Below are 15,092 nucleotides of genomic sequence, written 5' to 3'. Positions count from 1 at the left end.
AACATATGGTTCTGGGTTCAGTCCCACTACATGGCACCTTGGGTAGGTGTCTTCTGCTGTAGCCTCAGGCTGACCAAAGCCTTGTGAGTGGATTTGGTAGGTGGAAACTGAAAGAAACTCATCATGTGTGTGTGTATGAGTGTGTGTGTGTGTGTCTGTGTTTCTCCCTCACCACCACATGACAACCAGCGTTGGTGTGTTTACATCCCCATAACTTAGTGGTTCAGCAAAAGATACCAACAGAATAAGTACTAGGCTTAAACAAAATAAATATTGGAGTCAATTCCCACAACTAAAATTTTTCAAGGTGGTGCTCCAGCATGGCTACAGTCATATGACTGATACAAGTAAAAGATTAAAAGATATGTAGCCTATATATCTTTTTTCTTATTATTTGTTTCATATTCCAGCATTTAATCCCACAAAATATTCTTTTCTACTCTAGGCACCAGGCCCGAAATTTTGGGGGAGGGGGCAGACAATTAGATCGACAATTATGCAACTGGTACTTAATTTATCAACCCCAAAAGGGTGAAAGGCAAAGTCAACCTCCGCAGAATTTGAACTCAGAACGTAAAGACATACAAAATACCTATTTCTTTACTACACACAAGGGGCTAAACACAGAGGAGACAAACAAGGACAGACAAACGGATTAAGTCGATTACATCGACCTAGTGCATAACTGGTACTTAATTTATTGACCTCGAAAGGGATGAAAGGCAAAGTTGACCTTGGCGGAAGTTGAACTCAGAACGTAACGGCAGACAAAATACCATTAAGCATTTTGCCCAGCATGCCAACATTTCTGCCAGCTTGCTACCTAATCCCACCAAATATTACAAAGAAATGATTATCTCCCTTGTAAGGAACTCTAAGTGTCTAGAAATAATCTTTTATAAAAAAAAAAACTTCAGCAAAATGAAGCCAAAGAAAACTGAAACCTCTATAAAATACACTTGCAAGGAGGAGTGGCTGTGTGGTAAGTAGCTTGTTTACCAGCCACATGGTTCTGGGTTCAATCCCACTGCGTGGCATCTTGGGCAAGTGTCTTCTGCTATAGCCCCGGGCCGACCAATGCCTTGTGAGTGGATTTGGTAGACGGAAACTGAAAGAAGCCTGTCGTATATATGTATATATATAATATATATAATATATTATATATATATATATTATATATATGTATGTGTGTGTATATGTTTGTGTGTATTTGTCCCCCTAGCATTGCTTGACAAACCGATGCTGGTGTGTTTACGTCCCCGTCACTTAGCGGTTCGGCAAAAGAGACCGATAGAATAAGTACTGGGCTTACAAAAGAATAAGTCCCGGGGTCGAGTTGCTCGGCTAAAGGCGGTGCTCCATCATGGCCGCAGTCAAATGACTGAATCAAGTAAAAGAGTAAAGAGTAAAGAGAGAGACCACGCACAATATACAAGTACAGACTACATATCACACATACACACACACACACAAGACATGTGCATGGTGATAACAATCAAAAGAATAATCAAACAAGCTACATGGTTGGAAATCAAACATGTCAAACATGTGTCTCCTCACTCTTCTCTCTCTTTTTCTTTTAATTTACACATTTAGTATGAATGTATGTGTATGTGTGTGTGGTGTATATATTAATATATATATATATATATATATATATATAATATTCTATATATATACACATATATGTATGTATGATATATATATATATATATATATAATATTTGTGTGTGTTGTAAATATATATATATATATAACATACACATACTATATATATACACACATACAAACACATACACACATGCATTATACATATATATATTTATGTATGTCTGTATACACACATACTCACACATATTCACACACATAAATACATGCATACAAATGTATATGTGTGTATATATATATATATAACACATATACATACATATATGTGGTTATATATATAAATATATGTATATATATATATTATGTGTGTGTGTGTGTGTATATATAAAATATATACATATATATATATATATATATATATATATATAATAATATATATATATATACACACACACACACATATACATATATTTATATATATATAAACATATATACAATACACAAATTTAAGCATACATATATACACAAAGACATACATACAAACATATACACTCACACACACACACACAAAGCACAGAGTGCTGTCTTGCCAAACACTTGTCATGTTATCTGATGCAAGTCTGGGCGGCGGTGGGGTGGGGTGGGGGGGCACACCAGCACCCACCATCCCCACCCCACCACCCTGTTCTTTTGTCTGGTGCAGCTTTCTCAACAGCCGGGGCCACAAAGACAGGAACCCCTACTCATTGTACATTTGATTTATAATCCAGACGTTCTTGTAAGACTATAGTTATTGAAGCAGAGATTCACGGAGATTGTATGGAAGAAATTACCACTCCTTGCTTTCTTCTCTCTGACTCCTGCTATAGATATTCCAGTCTCAGCCCGCCCCTGCTCCATACCTGAGCGCCATCACAACAGTCATCATCACAATTACTGCTGCTACTACTATTACTACTACTACTACTAACGCTATATTACTGTCACTGTCGTGACCTTGTAGAGAAATGGCAACAATTTTGAAAGACATGAGAGTGATCTGCGAACCAGAGTGGGTTGGGAGTTAGAAGCATAAATGAAATATTCTTTTATTCTTTTACTGGTTTCAGTCATTTGAGTGTGGTCATGCTGGAGCACCATCTTGAGTCGAAGAAATTGACCTCAGGATTTATTCTTTGTAAGCCCGGTACTTATTCTATTGGTTTCCTTTTTGCCGAACGTAAGCACACCAACATCGGTTGTCAAGCTATGGTAGAGGGACAAACGCAGACACACAAACACACACATATATATACACGCATACATATATATACATATTTTTCTTCGGTCTTCCCTTCTCTGGATCTTTCCTTTTCCTATGTTTCTAACGAAGAGCTCTGCTCGAAACGTAAAACCCTCCTTCTTCCCTTCCTTCCTGAGCATCCAATAATTCTATATTTGTTCCGCGTCCTCGCGTTGTTGTGTTTTCTCTTGGTGTTTTCATGTTTGGATTAACTTTATATATATATGATGATGATGATGATGTATATATATGATGGGCTACTTTCAGTTTCTCTCTATCAAATCTACTCACAAGGCTTGCCCAAGATGCCATGCGGTGGGACTGAACCCGGAACCATATGTTTGGAAAGCAACCTTCTTACCAGACAGCCATGCCCTGTAGCTTGCTGGATCCTGTCGACCATCCATCCCACGTCAGTTTGGGAAATGGGCATTAAATAGTAATGATGATGATAATGATGGATGTATAAGTGTGTGTGTGTGACTGGGTATGTTGGTGTTTATTTGTCTTGGCACCATATTCTCTTTTACTCTTTTACTTGTTTCAGTCATTTGACTGCGGCCATGCTGGAGCACCACCTTTAATCGAGCAACTCAACCCCGGGACTTATTCTTTTGTAAGCCCAGTACTTATTCTATCGGTCTCTTTTGCCGAACCGCTAAGTAACGGGGACGTAAACACACCAGCATCAGTTGTCAAGCAATGCTAGGGGGACAAACACAGACACACAAACATACACGCACACACATATATATATATACATATATACAATGGGCTTCTTTCAGTTTCCGCCTACCAAATCCACTCACAAGGCATTGGTCGGCCCGGGACTATAGCAGAAGACACTTGCCCAAGGAGCCACGCAGTGGGACTGAACCCGGAACCACAGCCAGCTGTAAATGAGTGTCATTGTCATACAAGCCATGTCATTCATTTCCATTATTCTCCCAAAACATGTCCAGCCATGGGTAAAATATTACCTTGTTTGGTAACAGTTAAGGGTTGGTAACAGGAAGAGCATCTGACTATTGAAAATCTGCCTAAGTAAGCTCTGTCTGACACAGGTAAGCATGGAAAAGGTGGGTGTTAAAACTACGATGATGACACCATGAAAATATGTTTATTTTTCTGTAATTTGTCTACAAGTAAAACATTTTTTTTTTCTGTAACTAAGGGTTCTGTAGCCTAATAAGAGTTGAACATTTTCTGAAACAGATAATATTTTTTTGGTCAAAAACAAAAAATTTACCCCCTGTGCCTGAAAGTAGGTAAGACAAAATATAAACATATGGAAATGTAGATGAAACATTCAAATATTCAGAGCTTTAGTCCTTTCAGATAAACCACAATATTATTTTTTTACATATGCTAGCTAACCATCAACCATTAGCTACCACTTCATTCTACTTTCCTTATCATTCCTTTACAGAACTTCTCCATAACACCTGGATTTTTTCTCTCCTAACCAACATCTGAAATATGAAATAAAAAAAAGATTATTTTCTCATCCTTGCTGTTATCTCAGATAGTATACAAACAGTCAGCTTTTCAAATTTATTATACATCCCACAGATCATATTCAATTTTGTCTGAATAGTTTCCAACTCATTCATTTTCACATTCCATATTTCATAATTCTTAACCGACATCTTTGTAAGTCATGCATCGTAAAGATTTACTAATTAGGAATGAAGTTTGTGGAGAGTATTGTAAAATGGCTTACACTCCCTCGTAATACAGTGCAAAATTAACCATTTTACAGAATGGAAGAATATTTCTCTGTATTCACGATGCCATCGGTTCCGTGTTTTTAATTAATCTACCATTATGAATCATGGATCATTAAATGATTGTTGTTAAGATGGTGAACTGGTAGAATATACACACACACACACACATGTCTGTTCACCACAGGATTACTCATTTGTAGCTGAGCAGACTGGGACAATATGAAATGAAGTGTTTTGCTCAAGAACACCAATGCACTGCTGAGTCCAGGAATTGAAAATACGAACTTATGATCATGCGTGCAACAACCTAACCGCTGGGCCATGTACATTCGCATATGCCAGGTATGAAAATAAAAAATAATGACTTGGGTCACACGAAGTTTACAAATAAACAAAATTATTCTTTTGAACTGAAAATATGACAAGAAAAATAAAGGTTAAAGAGATTGAGGGGACAGGGGGAGGGCAACATAAATGTTCAAAGCTGCAGAATTTCAGTTGTTAGCTGTTGGTGAGAGAACTAGAAGCGGTCTCTGGGAGAATATGCTTAGGTATTTTCTTTTTTAAAAATCATATATTTATAAGATATATATATACATACATATATATATATTTATATGTATAAATATATATATATATGTATATATATATATATATAATATATATTTATATGAATATATTCATCTATATAATAATATAGTATATATATATATATATATATATATATCTATTATTATATATATATATTATATATATAGTATATAATTTATATGTATATAATTAGTATATATTCATATATATATAAATATATAGATATATATATATAATATATATTTATATGCATATATATAATTATAAATGTATATGTATGTATATATCTTTATATGTATGTATATATATGTGGTGTGTGTGTGTGTATATTATCTATATATAATATAATATATATATATATATATATATATATATATTATATATATTATCTATATATATGTTTTATTATCCACAACTTGAAACCAAAGTACAGAGTTCCAAGGTTACGGTAGCTAGGTGTAACTTTCATGTGAATATAAAGCTTGTGTTTATTTATAAACAGATATCTGGATTATGTACAAGTGTATATTTATTAGTGAGCATATTTGCTGGGGTTTTTATTATTATTATTATTATTATTATCCTTATTATTATTTTTTTAGTTTTTGTTTTAGGACGTGTTTCTCTGTATGTTTGTCTTAATTGTGGGTCTGTTTAGCCGTGTCTTTTATGTAAGGAAAAAGATAGAAACAAGAAGAAAAAGTGCGTTATTCACATCTGTGTATTGATAAGAAACTTTGTGAAAATGTCAGTTCTTGCTATATTTATATACACACACCTATATCTCTATTTACAATTATGCATGCTTGTGTATACTTACATGTTGCATATGGATATTACTTTGGCATGAATATAACTGTATGTATGCGCATGTGTCTGTTGTATGCATGTATGTGCGCATAGTCACATACACACACACATACATACATATATAGATATATACATATTTATTTTTTACTGTATATATATACATATATATATATATATATATACACACACACACACACACACACACATATATATATATATATACACACACATATATATATTGATAAATGCATTTCATGTGCATATATATTTATTTGCATAAAAATGTGTGTAGATGCAGGTATGTGTAATATACATCTGTGTGTGTTTATATCTACATATTCTGCATTTGTATGCATGTATGTTTGTTTATATATATATATATATATAATATAATATATATATATATATTATATATAATGTGTGTGTGTGTGTGTTTGGTGTATTTGTAAATGTCATCACAACTGCCATTTGCTGCTGTCATCATCATAATTGCCATTCTGTGTTTTTTGCAATGTAGCATGGGTTGGATAGATCTGCAGCACAGTAAATCACTGGCTTCCTTCTTCTGACATGATGATCAGGTGGCCCATCATCTTGAGACTTAATGTTACCAATTCCTTAGTCTTCTATAACTACTTACCAGTGTCCTAACATAGAACTTCATCAATCATCATCAGTGACCATTCCTACCATACATATTTATAATAGCTTAGTTTTTTCACCTACTTATAGTGTCTGATGGCCAATGTAATATTTAGACTTGGTGAGTTGGGCCTTTAAGAGCTGGATTGGTCTATCGCTTACAGAATCAAGGAGAGACATATAAATATCTGACAGGCCACACACTGAGAAAAAATGCATATATAGCCATCATCATCATCATCATCGTTTAACGTCCGTTCTCCATGCTAGCATGGGTTGGACGGTTCGACCGGGGATCTGGGAAGTCAGAAGGCTGCACCAGGCTCCAGTCTTATCTGGCAATGTTTCTGCAGCTGGATGCCCTTCCTAATGCCAACCACTCCGTGAGTGTAGTGGGTGCTTTTTACGTGCCACCTGCACAGGTGCCAGGTGAGGCTGGCAACGGCCATGGTCGGATTGGTGCAATTTACATGCCACCGGCACAGAAGCCAGTCGAGGCGGTGCTGGCATCGGCCACGATTCGGATAGTGCTTTTTACATACCACCAGTCCAGGGGTCCTGGCATCTGCCGATCTATATCTATATCTATATGTCTCTCGCTCAGAGTGAAAGGTAGATTGTACGACGCAAATGTGCGAACTGCCATGCTTCACGGTAGAGAAACATGGGCTGTGACTGCAGAGGGCATGGGTAGGCTTGAAAGAAATGAAGCTAGCATGATCCGCTGGGTGTGTAGTGTCAGTGTGCACACACGGCAGAGTGTAAGTGCCCTGAGAGCTGGACATAAGAAGCATTGGATGTGGCGTGCAAGAGAGACGTCTGCGCTGGTATGGGCATGTACTATGGATGGATGAGGAGAGATGTGTGAAGAAGTGCCACTTCCAAACAGTTAAAGGAATCCAGGGTTGAGGTAGACCCAGGAAGACATGGGATGAGGTGAAAGGAAAGGCATCCAGCTGTAGAAGCCAAGCGAGAACAGACTATGGAATCTGGTGTGGCTCCTGGCCCTGCCAGCACCCGTCAAACAGTCCGATCTACGGTCAAACCATCCAACCCATACCAGCATGGAAAACAGACATTGGATGTTGATAATGATGATAATAATGATCTCAGTGGTTCGTTTTGTTCTTGTCAGTCTGAACAGATTTGTCCCAAAGTAGAATAACTAAGTCGCAGGAGTGGCTGTGTGGTAAGTAGCTTGCTTACCAACCACATGGTTCCAGGTTCAGTCCCACTGCGTGGCACCATGGGCAAGTGTCTTCTACTGTAGCCTCGAGCCGACCAAAGCCTTGTGAGTGGATTTAGTAGATGGAAACTGAAAGAAGCCCGTTGTATATGTATATATGTGTGTGTGTGTGTGTGTGTGTGTGTGTGTGTGTGTGTGTGTGTTTGTGTGTCTGTGTTTGTCCCCCCAACATCGCTTGACAACCGACACTGGTGTGTTTATGTCCCCCGTAACTTAGCGGTTCGGCAAAAGAGACTGATAGAATAAGTACTAGGCTTACAAAGAATAAGTCCTGGGGTCGATTTGCTCGACTAAAAGGCGGTGCTCCAGCATGGCCGCTGTCAAATAACTGAAACAAATAAAAGGGTAAAAGAGTAAGTCGTTCATTGTCACATACTAAAGTTGCTATTTGCTCAAACCATTTATTTTCAGCTTTGACATGGAAATGACTGCGTATTGCCTGACAGATATATCTATTTGCCCAGGTTTTAATCATATAGATATGTTTGTATATTACCCAATATACATATATATATATATAGGTGCAGGAGTGGCTGTGTGGTAAGTAGCTTGTTTACCAACCATATTGTTCCCGGGTTCAGTCCACTGCGTGGCATCTTGGGCAATTGTCTTCTGCTATAGCAGAAGTGAGTGGATTTGGTAGACGGAAACTGAAAGAAGCCTGTCGTAATATGTATATAATGTATGTGTGTGTTTGTGTGTCTGTGTAATGTCCCCCTAACATTGCTTGAACAACCGATGCTGTGTGTTTATGTCCCCGTTACTTAGCGGTTCGCAAAAGAGACCGATAAATAAGTACTGGGGCTTACAAAAGAATAAGTCCCGGGGTTGAGTTGCTCAATTAAAGGCGGTGCTCCAGCATGGCTGCAGTCAATGACTGAAAACAAGTAAAAGAGAGAGAGTAAAGAGTATATATATATATATATATATATTATATTATACTATATAACTAAAAAATAAGGTGTCTGAGAGACACCACTATGCCGAACTAGCAGTCAAATGAAATTTATGAACATTTATGGTGGTTCTTAGAATCAGGGATTTGACTGCTATTTCGGCATGGTGGTGTCCTCTTAGACACCCTTATTTTTAGTTGAAAAAATTATTACCTTTGTATGGTATTTATTCCTATGCTGGCCACTTGATAATACCGATATTTAATATCGATATTATCCTTATTTATAAACATATATATATTATATATAATATATATATATATATATATATAACGGGAAGCTTTATGAAAATAAACAAAAGACGAAGGCAGGTGGAAAACAAACAAATTGTATTAGTATGGCGCTCAGGAAATATAATAAAACAAGTCTTAACGTTTCGAGCTACGCTCTTCAACCGAAGGATACACAGAGAGAGAAAAACACCTAAAGAAGGAGAGAAAAAAATGCGTGCAGTAGCTAACGAATCACATGGCGATCTGATTTCGGCCAGAGGTCAAAGATCAAACATGAGACGCGAGAGCGAATAAGGGGAGATAATAGGGTTGATAAAAGGGTTGAGGGACCAGCTAATAGTGCGTGGGATATATATATATTTATATATATATATATATACAATATACCTACCCAGTCATGTTCTATAGATACATTCTATGTTTGTATATTACCCATATACATATATATATATAGGTGCAGGAGTGGCTGTGTGGTAAGTAGCTTGTTTACCAACCACATGGTTCCGGGTTCAGTCCCACTGCATGACATCTTGGGCAAGTGTCTTCTGCTATAGCCCCGGGCCGACCAATGCCTTGTGAATAGATTTGGTAGAAGGAAACTGAAAGAAGCCTATCGTATATATGTATATATATATATATGTGTGTGTATGTGTTTGTGTGTCTGCGTTTGTCCCCCTAGCATTGCTTGACAACTGATGCTGGTGTGTGTTTACGTCCCCATCACTTAGCGGTTCGGCAAAGAGACCGATAGAAAAAAAGTACTGGGCTTACAAAGAATAAGTCCCGGGTCGATTGCTCGACTAAAGGCGTTGCTCAGCATGGCCACAGTCAAATGACTGAAACAAGTAAAGTGTAAAAGAGTATAACTTAGCAGTTCAGAAACTGATATAATAATAACCAGACTTTAAAATGTGCTAGAGGGGAGTGGGGGTGCAATTTGTTTAACTAAATCCTGTGGTGCACCAGCATGGCCACTCTTTAATGAATGAAACAAGTCAAAGATAAAAGATCAAGATTCCAGCTGATTGTTTCTGCAGTTTTCATGGCTGAAATTTTCTCCATGAGTCTTGGGACTTTCAGACATTGATGACAGTCATTTTGGCCAAATTCCTCTCTTATCAGTGTCGATCAAATCTATCTCCATTTTTTCATTCATTCATTCATTCGTTCATCATCATCATCAGCATAATAGTGGCTTCAAATTTTGCCCACAAGAGACTGATTTTGGGGAAGGGGATAAGTTGATTTCATCGACCCCAATGTTTCGTTTTTACTTGATTTATCGACTCCAAAAGGATGAAAGGCAAAGTCAACCTCAGTGGAATTTGAACTCAGAACATAATGATGGGCAAAATATCGTTAAGCATTTCATCCAATGTGCTAACGATTCTGCCAGCTCACCACCTTCATTATCATAATGATAATAATAATAATAGTAATAATAATAATATTAATATTAATATTAATATCCATTTTCCAATTCGTACATGAATCAGACAGAATTTGTTGAGGCACATTTTCTGTAGTCATATACCCTTCCACTAACCCTCAACTGTTTCTGGGCAAGGTAATATTTCCCCATGGTCAGAGATGTTTTTTTGTAAGAGACTGGAAAGAAACAACATCGCTTGTATGATGGTGATTCTCATTTACAGCCATCATGTGATAACAAGACACAGGGGCACACAGCACACGCAAACATGCAAACACATAAGAATCATCATCATCGGGCAATATGCTGTTATTGAGAAGACCTGTTGAGTCAGGGGAAATCATTGTGGTGACCAATGCCAGTACTGCCTGACTGGCACCCATGCTGGTAGCACACAAAAAGCACCATTCAAGCATAGTTGATGCCAGTGCCACTAGACTGGTTTCCATGCCAGTGGCACGTAAAAAGCATCATTCAAGTGTGGTTGATGCCAATGCTCCCTGACTGGCTCCAGTACCAGTGGCACGTAAAAGCCACCATTTGAGAATGGTTGATGCCAGTGTCACCTGACTGGGTCCTGTGCCAGTGGAACGTAAAAAGCATCTGTTACATTGTTGGTGTGGTTGGCATTAGGAAGGGCATCCAGCTATAGAAACCTTGCCAGATCAGATTGGAGCCTGGTGCAGCCTACTGGCTTGCCAGTCCTCAGTCAAACTGTCCAGCCCATGCCAGCATAGAAAGCAGACATTAAATGATGATGACGATGATATATATATATATATATATATATATATAAAATAAAGTATCTTCTTCAAAGACATAATGCACCACTAGGTATAGAAGTCATGGTCTTGAGGTGAATAGCTTATAATGGAGTAAGTGGAGCAAGAGCACACATGAAAACAAAAAGTGTTGCTAAAGAGGTCACAGATGTGTGATGAAAGATTTCCAGACAATGGACATGAGTTAAAAAAAGAAGAGAAATAAATGAAGTGAAGAACAAATATGTAGTGTGTGTGTTTATTTGGCAAAAAAAATAAAGAAAAAATGACCATCCCAAAATACAACAATATATATATATATAGTTGTATTCCGGGATGGTCATTTATATATATAATTATATATATATATATATATATATGTACGTATGTATGTATATATGTATGTATGTATGTATGTATGTATGTACGCATGTACGCATGTATGTATGTATGTATGTACATAAATCAGATACAAGGAATTTTCGTCAGAGTGACTTAAACTAATAAGTATGCACTAGGAGTGCTCAAATTGGTATGCCACTAAACTTCCGGTTTGAAATGCAATTGAAAGTGGTTAGATGATGAGGAATATTCCCACCCCCCCTCCATGCCGTGGCACATAAAAGGCACCATTTGAGCGTGATCGTTACCAGCATCGCCTTACTGGCACCTGTGCCAGTGGCATGTGTAAAAAGATTCGAGCGAGGTCATTGCCAGTACCACTTGACTGGCACATAAAAAGCACCCACTACACTCTCGAAGTGGTTGGCATTAGGAAGGGCATCCAGCTGCAGAAACATTGCCAGATCAGACTGGAGCCTGGTGCAGCCATCTGGTTCGCCAGACCTCAGTCAAAATCGTCCAACCCATGCTAGCATGGAAAGTGGATGTTAAACGATGATGTTACATATGTTTAACCTATTTCTCTCTGATGACAGAATACTCAGCTTCGGAATTCTCACTCAGCACGATGTTTCAATGGCTGGGATATTCTAGAAACAGCTGTTAAAGACTATGTAAGCCTTTATATTATATAACTAAATTAAATAGCCTTGTCAAAACTTGCTAAACAGTTTGCCTTTTCATCTCTGCTTAAATCTCTCTCTCTCTCTCTCTCTCTATATATATATATATATATATATATATATATATATATATATATATATATATATGTGGTAAATAAATATTGACAGTTATTCGGTTGCCATAATAAAACTCCGAGTTTCGGATGTCGGGGTGGAAATCTGCTCCAGCATCTCATCAGTTATCGAGGCAATCAAAAAATGCTATGAAAATGACCGTTAAACAAAGGGAAATTACTATGTAATTGACCCTTATTAAGACAAAAGAGCTATTAGAAAGACCATTAAATAAGGGGAAAAAAAACTGAAGGGGAGAAAGTAAAAATGTAAAAAGGTAAAAGTGTTCATTAGAAATCGCGTATGTGCATATGTACGTACATACACATCAACGTACATGTGTCTATATGTTTATGCTCACTCACACTCACGTGAAATACATACATGTACACCCACATATATATGCAACCATACACATGTACATATATACATACCTACACACACGAGCACACACACACTCACACACACATATATATATATATATAAAGAGGTGCAATAGCCCAGTGGTTAGGGCAGCGGACTCGCGGTCTTAGGATGATGGTTTTGATTCCCAGACCGGGTGTTGTGAGTGTTTATTGAGCGAAAACACCTAAAGCTCCATGAGGCTCCAGCAGGGCGTGGTGGCGATCCCTGCTGTACTCTTTCGCCACAACTTTCTCTCACTCTTTCTTCTGTTGGCCTGCTCACTTAGCCAGCAGGGTGGCGTCATTTGAAGGCTAAAACAATGCGAAGCGCATTGTGACCAGCGATGTGCAGCAACATCTGATAGCCTGGTCAGTCATGGTGCTCACGGTGATATATATATATTCTACTTGATGCAGTCCTCTGCCTTGCCAGCTCTTGTCAAACCATCCAACCTTTGCTAGTATGGAAGACAGTCATTAAATAATGATGATGATGATGATATACATGTATTATAGGACAAGATTCTTCCAGTTTCTGTCTACCAAATTTGCTCTAAGATTTTGGTTAACCCAAGGATATAGTAAAAGACACTGTCCCAAGGTACCATGCAGTAGGATTGAACCCAGAGCCCTAAGCTGAGAACAGAACTTGTTAAGCAGACATATGTACAAATTTAGAAATAGGACACCTGATGACAAGTGTAGCGTAAATAGGCGCTAAAAATTAGGTTAACAGTCCAGAAAATTATAATCTTAACAACTCATCTTAGAACTACAGACATTTAATCTTTCAAGAAGTTTGTTATTTTTCTTTTCAATGAACTTAATATAAATTATATAATTGTTTAAGTAAAAGAAAAAAGCGAAAAATAGTTGTACTCAATCTTTTTTCCTTGTAAAATTTGACATGTTTCCAACAGAGGTGAAACAAAAGTAGAGATTAATAGTCCACACCCAAACAATAAATCTGGAACAAAAACAAATTATTAAAAAAAAACATGATTTTATAAGAAAAATTCATACAAATAATGTGAATGAAGTATTCTTTATTTCTGATGATATGATACGCTTGTCTTTATTGTAAAAACTATTTGACATTTTTTCTCTAATCTAATAGTAAGAGTAAAATATATACATATATATATATATATATATATATATATATATGTATGTATGTATGTATGTGTGTATACAACACACACACACACACACACATATATATATATATATATATATACACATATATATAACACATATATACACACATATATATATAATTTTTTCTTGTTTCAGTCATTAAACTGCAACCATGCTGGGGCACCGCCTTCAAGAATTTTAGTCAAGTATTAACCCTTGTACTTATTTTCTTAAACCTGGTATTTAATTTAGCATTCATTTTTGCAAAGTTACAGGGACATAAACACACCAACACCAGTTGTAGGAGACACACACATACACATACACGCAACAGGCTTCTTTTAGTTTCTGTCTACCAAATCTCAAAATAAGGCTTTGGTTGGTCAAGGCTGCAGTAGAAGACACTTGCCCAGAGTGCTGCACAGTGGAACTGAACTTGGAACCATGTAGTTAAGAAGCAAACTTCTTACACACACACCGTGCCTTATATATATATATATATATATATATATATATATATATATTATATATATATATATATATATATATATATATATTATTATATATATATATATGTATGTATATATGTGTGTGTGTGTGTGTGTGTGGTGTGTGTGTGTGTATATATATGGGTATATATATATATATATATATATATATATATATCTCATCATCATCATCATCATCATCATCATCATCATCATCATCATCATCATCATCATCATCATCGTTTAGCATCCGTTTTCCATGCTAGCATGGGTTGGACGGTTCAACTGGGGTCTGTGAAGCCGGAAGGCTTCATCAGGCCTAGTCAGATCTGGCAGTGTTTCTACGGCTGGATGCCCTTCCTAATATATATATATATATATATATATATAGGGGGAGAATTAACAAAAAAACAAAATAAAACAAAAGACGAAGAAAGGTGGTGTAGACAAGAAACAGATGTATTAGTATAATGCTCAGGAGGTGAAAAAGTCTTTAACGTTTCGAGTCTACGCTCTTCTACAGAAAGGAACACAGAAAGAAACAAGGAGAGAAAATAATATTAGATGAGAAAATAGAGAGGTAATTAATAAATTATTATTTATTAATTAAAATCTGACAAACATCCCTTACAG

The sequence above is a fragment of the Octopus sinensis genome, linkage group LG5 (genome assembly GCF_006345805.1).
Source record: "Octopus sinensis linkage group LG5, ASM634580v1, whole genome shotgun sequence".
In the NCBI taxonomy this organism is placed as follows: domain Eukaryota; kingdom Metazoa; phylum Mollusca; class Cephalopoda; order Octopoda; family Octopodidae; genus Octopus; species Octopus sinensis.
This window is presented reverse-complemented; position numbering follows the sequence as displayed.